This window comes from Stegostoma tigrinum, chromosome 38 (genome assembly GCF_030684315.1).
Source record: "Stegostoma tigrinum isolate sSteTig4 chromosome 38, sSteTig4.hap1, whole genome shotgun sequence".
In the NCBI taxonomy this organism is placed as follows: domain Eukaryota; kingdom Metazoa; phylum Chordata; class Chondrichthyes; order Orectolobiformes; family Stegostomatidae; genus Stegostoma; species Stegostoma tigrinum.
In genome coordinates this window covers 13,449,145-13,456,929 of record NC_081391.1, presented here as the reverse complement: position 1 = coordinate 13,456,929, position 7,785 = coordinate 13,449,145, and the positions used below count along the sequence as shown (strand labels likewise).

Below are 7,785 nucleotides of genomic sequence, written 5' to 3'. Positions count from 1 at the left end.
TAGATTTTGTTGACATTAAACATTTTCCTACTGCTGTGCATCAACAGAATGAATGTGCTTTTGGGTCATCTAGTACGTGTAACTGATGTACTTTGTGGATCCATTCTGAACCTGCTGTGATCTCCTTGACATTGGGTCTCATGAAGCCCAGTTTGAAAGGCAATCGTTAAATGTGCTGAGTGTCTCCTTCTACACAGTAGGCCTTAGGCCTCCCTGTCTAAATTGCTGCTGGAAATGTGTAGCACAGGCAACCTCGACTGTGTTGAATGGAGCAGCCTCCCATGGACTGGTGGCCTGTGAGGCTTTGGGAATTGAAGATGTTAGGGTATGATCACAGCACTGATGTACAGACTGGTGGAAGCAAGTTACTTTGTCTCAATATCTGCTTCAAATACCAGGTTGCAGTCTCGTCCTATTAGATTAACTTACAAGTATGAATATTATACATAAACCATGGTCTGAGATCACACCTTGTGAATCATCATGGGTTTAAGAGCAAGTCAGATGCGAGGAATTCTGTTGTGAATAACTCAACTGCTGATTTTGCAAAGCCTGTCCATCATCTTCAAAACCACAGTTAGGAAGTGTTAATGAATACTTTACAATTTGCTGACTCCATGCAGCCCCAACATTGCTCAAGCAGCTCCATGTAAGTCCGTCACCATCCTGACTTGGAACAATACCCCTGCTTGTGACTGAAAATCCCAGAAGCCCCTCCTCAGCAGCATCATTCCGGTCTCTCCGACACCAGGTGGACTGTAATAACCAGCTCATCACCACCTCCTGAAGTGTAACAGTTGCTGAGCACTAAATGTAGCCTTGCCATTGGCACACTCAACGTTGACGGTATGTAAAAAGCATGCTGGGACATGGTAGGGGAGTCCAAAACTAGAAGACATGGGTTTGAGGGGAAAGATGTGAAAGGGAACCAGAAGGCCAACTCTATCCTCACAGAGGGTGATCTGTATATGAAATACACTGTTAGAGGAAGTGGCATAATTAGAACTTTTGAAAGCCATCTGCTGATTTACATGGAAAGGAATGGCATTAAAGGGAAATGGGCCAAACGTGGAAACCTCATCAGCAGGGGCAATGGGGTCTATTTCTGTAATGAATGTGTTTGCGACTCTCATCATATGCAACAGGGTGCTCCTGTTTTTGTTACTTTAGGTGGCATGGTTTCTTAATGACGAGCACTACTGCTGCATAGTGCCCGGGACCCACATGTAATTCCAGTCATGGGCAACTCTCAGGAGGCTGCACATCCTCCCCGTGTCTGTGGGGGTTCCTTCCCTCCCACAGTCCAGAGATATGCAGTTTATTTTGGAACGGCTGTGGGGTAGAAAGATGGGGGCAAGAAGACAGGGTGTGTCTGAACAAGATGCTGTTCAGAGGATCAGTGCAGACTAAAGGGGCTGAACAACCTCTTCCCGCACTGCGGGGATTCTACAGCCAAGACTCAGGATTGTTTGAAATAAAACACTTTATGTAGTGGAACAAATACATTCAGTGCCTGAACGACCCACACCTTCAGTGAAGGCTGCAGCGTGCACTCGCTACAAAACTCCCTGAAACAATCCTCAGGCTGTCTCCGATAACCCCCTCCTCAACCCATCATCTCTCTGACACCTCGAAAAGGTAAAGGAAGCAGCTGTACAGCAAAGTCAGCATCTCACGGTCGCCTCTCCCAGTCACACTGCTCCCTCAATGTGATCGGGTGAAATCTACCTGCATCAGGAGTAACCCTCAGCGTGTGGGAAGCTCAGAGGAACTAAGGGAGCAGCTTAGTGCGCTCAATGCTGCTTTTAGCAGTAAGAGCCAATCAAATGGCAGCATTGAACCATGAGTGTTGCTGTGTTACTCCCAAAGACCCAGTGATGGTGCTCGAAGTGGTATTGAGCTCATACATGAGCATGTAACAGTTCAGGATAATTTCCTGAGCGAACTCCATGGAATATGGGTGCTGTCAATGTTGGGGCTGAATTTTCCCAGCTGTAGACTGGCAGGGTGGAAGTTTATTGCTCGGAGTGGGGTGGTGGGAGGGGTGAGAAAAGGAATGAAGGTGTTGGAACAGGTCAGAGAAAGTAAACTGACAAAAGCCACATTAGGCCAGCTTCAGAATGCTCCTAGGAGAATTGACTCGAGGCTAAGGGTAATTACGCCAAGGTCCCTTCAGGGTAGCAGCATATTTAACTCCCATGAAAAGAGGAATGAACCGTTCAGTGCAATCAACTACAGTAGGCTGTAACAAGGCAGGGTAGGTCACAGCCCACCAGTACTGGCCTTGGTTTGAACCTTCACTCGCTCCCAGTAACTTTAGGCTGTATCCACATGAGAAAAAGGCAGCAAATGAAAAACAGAATATGCTGGTCATGTCAGGGCCCATTGGGAGGATACGAGTCAGGTTGAACTCATCTCAGTCCCAACTGAGCTGTTTCCTGCACCTGGGTAGAAAGCAGAGCCTGATATCTCTTCCCATAGGCCTATTGGTGAAAGCCGACAGCATCCAGCTGTCTGAATGATGGACAAGAACCAAGATAAACACATCATTTTATTCATTTGCATTCAGCTGGTACAGCCATTACATTCTTTGCTACAAGCCCCTTCTCCCTGGAAGGAGACAGGTTGTCCAGGGTGAAGTGGGGAATGCATTCAGACCAAGCAGACACTACTCCAGGCCACACTAACTGCTGTCCTCCAGGGAGCGCCTGTCAAACAGGTACTCTCCCATCCCATTCTCAGGGGCTCCCAGGCGCTTCAGGTTGGTGATGTAGTCCCCAAGGTGCTTGATGATCTCCACCTCCTCATCCAAATAGAGAGTCTCCAGGAAGTCACACAGCTGCAACAGAGGAATTATGGCAACTTGGTACATTTGCATGATCTAGGAAAATTTCAGAATTCCCACTGCGAAACAGACCCCAACATAACTAGCTTTCGACAGCTGGAAAAGCCACTGACATCTAGGAGATGTTGCGCCAGTGAGGACAGTAACGTTCCAGATGCACCTTCTTGTTTGTGAAATGGAGCTGAGCTGAACTGTGACAGACGATGATCATTCTAATGCAAGTGGCCCTGAAAGTGAATTCATTGGCCAACATCACTCCTGGTAGTGAATCCAAATTCCCATTTCAGCTCATAGCTGAGCTGCTTTGATGTTGATTAAATGAACATACTGTTCAGATATGATATTGTGATCCAAGTATCCGAGTGAATTTTAATCTACAAAAGACCAATGAGGTGTTGCCCTGAGGGCCTAGCAGTGATCAGAATGAGGAGGTGGTGGGAAGGCTTACATGAGGGTCAGTCTGGGCTGTGGCAACTCGGTGCATATCCAGCCAACTCTGGTTCACATTCTTCTCCAGATCCAGGGCGACCTGCATTGCCTGCAGACTGTTACCCCACTCATCCCTCTCTGGCTTCTCGGGATGGAGAGAGGACAGGTAAGCTTCACAATCTCTGCAGCATGGGAACAGGCTATTTGAGTCATGGTGACAATAACCAAGGTCACAACATCATTTTATTCATCCCCAATCGGCAGGTACAGCCACTACATTCATCGCTACAAGTCCCTTCTTATTCCTGTAACCCTGCATTTTAAATGGCAATCCTTCTAACCCACACGTCATTGAACCGTGAAGCCAATGTGGACATGGCAAGAACAAGTCAACTCCAGTCATTCACTGGAGCCTAGAACCAAGAACCAAACTTGGATCCCTGGCACTGAGGCATGCATGGGAAACACTGAGTCACTGTGCCATCCCTGAGGAGCAGCCACTCTCTACCACCCAACTCCCCCCACCCCAAAAACCCAACACCAACCTTCACATCCTGGAGGAGGACTGCCTCCATGCCGATTCTGGAATTTCAGCAGCTTCTCTGCATGTTCCTGCTTCTCCTGGGACTGATCTTGGAAGAACTGGGAGACATGGGGGAGGGCAACATCATCCCGGTCAAAGTAGGACATCTGGGAGAAAACAAGTTATATCCATTAAGCATCATACAATTGGTGCCAGACATGACTGGTTTAGCCTTCAATCAAATTGAGAAGTCAATAAACATGAATTTTTTGAATACATCAAGGTGGATGAGAACCATTGTCCAATGAGCCAGTGGCTCCAGTTCAAGGATCATCAAAAACAACCCTCGCCTCCTCCTGGTAACCAGGCAAACACTTTTTAAAATTCCTTGACAAAAACCTGAGGTGCCCAGGCCTGTTCTTGTCTGTAGAGAGAAGAGCATTTCCACTCTAAGCACCATCAGAATTGGATGAAGTTCGTGACTGAACAGGGTTTAAGGAAACGCCAGGAGCTGGAGTGCCACATATACTTGTGTGGAAGAGCAGCCGATACCTCCTACCACCCCGCCCTTGATCATGACTCCACCCCTGACCACCAAACCATCTCCTCGTCCATCTACAACCTCACTGCAGATGACCTCCCACCCACAGCCTCCAACCTCATCCATTCCCCGTGGAGATAGCCGAAGGCCCTCTGCTTCTCTCATCCTGCAGGTCTGACTGGTCCCCATTCACCAACAAGCTTTTCCACTAGCCAACTCATCCTCACCCCTAACTTCTCCTTCAATTCCTCCCACCTCCTACAGAGGAAGGGGGTGGCCATAGGTACCTGCATGGGCCCAGGCTGTGCCTGCTTCTGTTAGGATATGTGGAACAATCCTTCTACAGGGAGATGGGCCATAAACTCCACATCTTCCTCCATTACATCCCACAAGGAGCTTGAACGGTTCCTCTAATTCATTAGAACCTTCTACCTCAACCTTAAGTTTGTCGATCAATCTTTGATCTATTTCAAACCTACTGACTCCTACAGCTACCAAGATTACACCTCACCCACCTTCCTGTGGAAGGAAAACGCCTTCCCCTAATCCAATTCCTTCACCTCCAGCCCTGAGGGGAGGCATTCTACTCCTGGGCATCCCAGATGTCCTCGTTTTCCGAGGGAGCGTAACTTCCCTTTAGTGGAAGAAAAACACAACCGGTCTTGCATCTTATCCCGCACACAACCAAAACAGAATCCTCTCATCCTTCAGTACCACCTCAATGACAGGATCCAGTGCAGCATCCTCTGGCACTTATACCATCTACGATCTGACAAAGACATTTTTTTAACCTCCCCAACCATAGCTGCCTTCTGGAGAGACCACTGATTCCCTTGTCCATTCCACTAGCCAGGGCTTTTTTCCTGCCACACAGATTGTGCTACACCTCCCCTCATCCCAGGCCCCAAGACCTTCCACATCAAGAAGAAGTGGACCTACACATCTGCAGTGAGATATACTGTACCCACTGTTCCTAACGTGGCCTCCTCTACATCAGGAAAGCCGAGCAGAGGCTTGACACCACTTTGTGGAGTGCCTATGCTGGGCTCGTGATCAGCAGCTGCACCTCCCAGTCACAAACTACTTCCCCTCCAGAGGAGCAGGAGGGGACAGTTGATGTTCATTCTGGGCCTCCAATGCCACCCAAAGGTTGCAGGAACAGCACCTTGTATTCTGCTTGGGAACCCTGCAGCCCAATGGTATCAGTGAGGACTTAAGCTGAAAGATCTCCCTTCCCCCAGTCACAGCTCAGCTAGTCCCCACCTCCCTAACTTGTCCATCCTTCCTCCCACCTACTTCCCCACACCACCCCACCCCACCCCCACCGCCACCTCAAACCCCATCCCCACCTCCCTGGACAGGCCTACCCAACTCACTTGACTTTATTGGCTCCATCCTCACCTCAGACCGGAGTCTCCTCACCACCTGTTTCTTGATCCCTCATCCATCCACCTCCCCACCCCTTGCTATTTCAGGGACCTCTTCCCCTCCCCATTTCTCAAGGGTCCAGGCCCAAAACATCAGCTTCCCTGCTCCCCCGATGCTGCTTGGCCTGCTGTGTTCATCCAGCTCTACACCTTGTTAGAGCAGGTTATCTAGTTCCTACTGATCAGGCTGAGAAGTTTCTTTTGTCGAAAAACAGTTATGCAACTTTCTCTGACTTTACTTGGGTAGCTGCATCTTACAGATGTACAATAGTGGGTTGTTTGGGCACATGCTGCCCAATTGATATGGGACACCACTGACAGTTAAGACCCAACAGGCTTATTGGTGATAGCTGTTCCCACCTGCTAAAGGGAAGGGTACAGGGATTTCATCCTGAAAGTGTGGGAAGAGAATGCTTCTCAGTGATAAGCCCCACGAGGGATGAATATTCTCCCTTTTTCCCCCCAAGAAGTGGAGCTGCAACATGCACAAAGCAGACACTATGCAGGACAGAGCAGCCCACCTCATTGAAGGGAGTGAGTGAATGCACTCCTAGTGTCCACTATCTACCAGGTACCTAGCAGCCTTCAAAAGCTGCTTCAACATTTCCAAACCATTATAGCCTGCCATTTTGAGAGGCCATAGGCACAGTGCTCCCTGGAGAAAGGCACCATTTCCCATACCGTGGGAATTTGAAACTCCAATTCTTCACCTTTTTTGGTGAAGTGAAGACCTCAGGTTATTCCAGACACCCTGTGCATGCACTCACAGGAGAGCATTGATCTATTGGAGGAATGGACAACAAGTGACTTCCTGACCACTAACAGTCCATTCATGAACTGAGAATGCAGAAAGCCAACTAGTCCACATCTGAGGCCTCCTCAATGCAAGTTACACATGCATATGCTCAGAGAAGCCAGTCACTGCCATCATTCTCCATCACAGAATGGAAACTGGCATGATGTGTATTTAGGATCAGAGCACAAAGTAAGTGTGATCAAGGTATATTAAAATGTTACAGGATGACTAGCCAAGGGGTGCATACAACTCTCAACACCATTACATCTAATTTTAGTAAAGTTTGGTCAATTCTGGGGAGGAAAATGACAGTTACCACCAGGCAAAGGCCTGGCAGTAAATTGTAAAATAATTGACAGAACAATTTGCCCTCCATCTATCACTCAATCCCAGCTGGTGAATTAGATACTGCACATCAATATCAAAATCCATTGTTACCAAAGGGCACTACATTTATCCCAAAATGATTTTTAAAGGTGCAAACTTAAACACCTCAAATCTACAAGACTATGAAGTTAATTTGAAACAAGAGGATCAGCTCATTTTTGCAGAATAGATTTAATTTTAACTCCATCAAGACAAAACTCACCAAAGACTGATAGAGATAGGAGGCAGTGAGCTCCACATTAATCTGCTTGTTGACAGCAGCTTCACAATCCTGGTGATAGTTCTGACGAATCTGGGAGGCCATTTTATGAAGAAAATAGCTTTCCTTTTCCTCCAAAATCAAATAACAAACTTGGAAAGATAACCAACTACACCATAAACATCACTCTCTTGGGACATTTTTTTTACTCGAGCAGCAGCCCTTTATTTTCTTGAGCAGGAAATGAGATCATCAGTGATGGTCGATCACTCTCGTTCATCAATTGATCAGCTGCCACGTCCAATCAGTGCAGGATGGGAATTGGATCCAGAAAACGATCAGAATTGACAACGGGTCGATGATAGAATTGCTGACTGACCTTTGACCTCCTGCACAAGTGCAAATCCTGGAAATATTTCTCTGTGAAAATGACAATGAAATATACTCTAAAACTTCAAGATTGTATCTGAAATTATATCTTAAGACACACTCATCACAGATTGGCAGAATTCTGTCAGTTTGTTACTCTGAGGGATTAGTCTTTGTACTTGTTGAATAACAGCGTTGGAGCCCATTGAAAAATGGCCAGATTTTGTTAACAGTAAACATTTTCTTATTGCTGTGCCGCGACAGAAACA

The 7,785-nt window shown here is 47.2% G+C and overlaps 1 pseudogene; it reads right to left on the bottom strand.

Annotated features, from left to right (window-relative positions):
* Positions 1-2,683: 2,683 nt before the first annotated feature.
* LOC132206422 (ferritin, middle subunit-like) lies at positions 2,684-7,252 on the bottom strand (annotated as a pseudogene).
* Between the last annotated feature and the right edge of the window lie 533 nt (positions 7,253-7,785).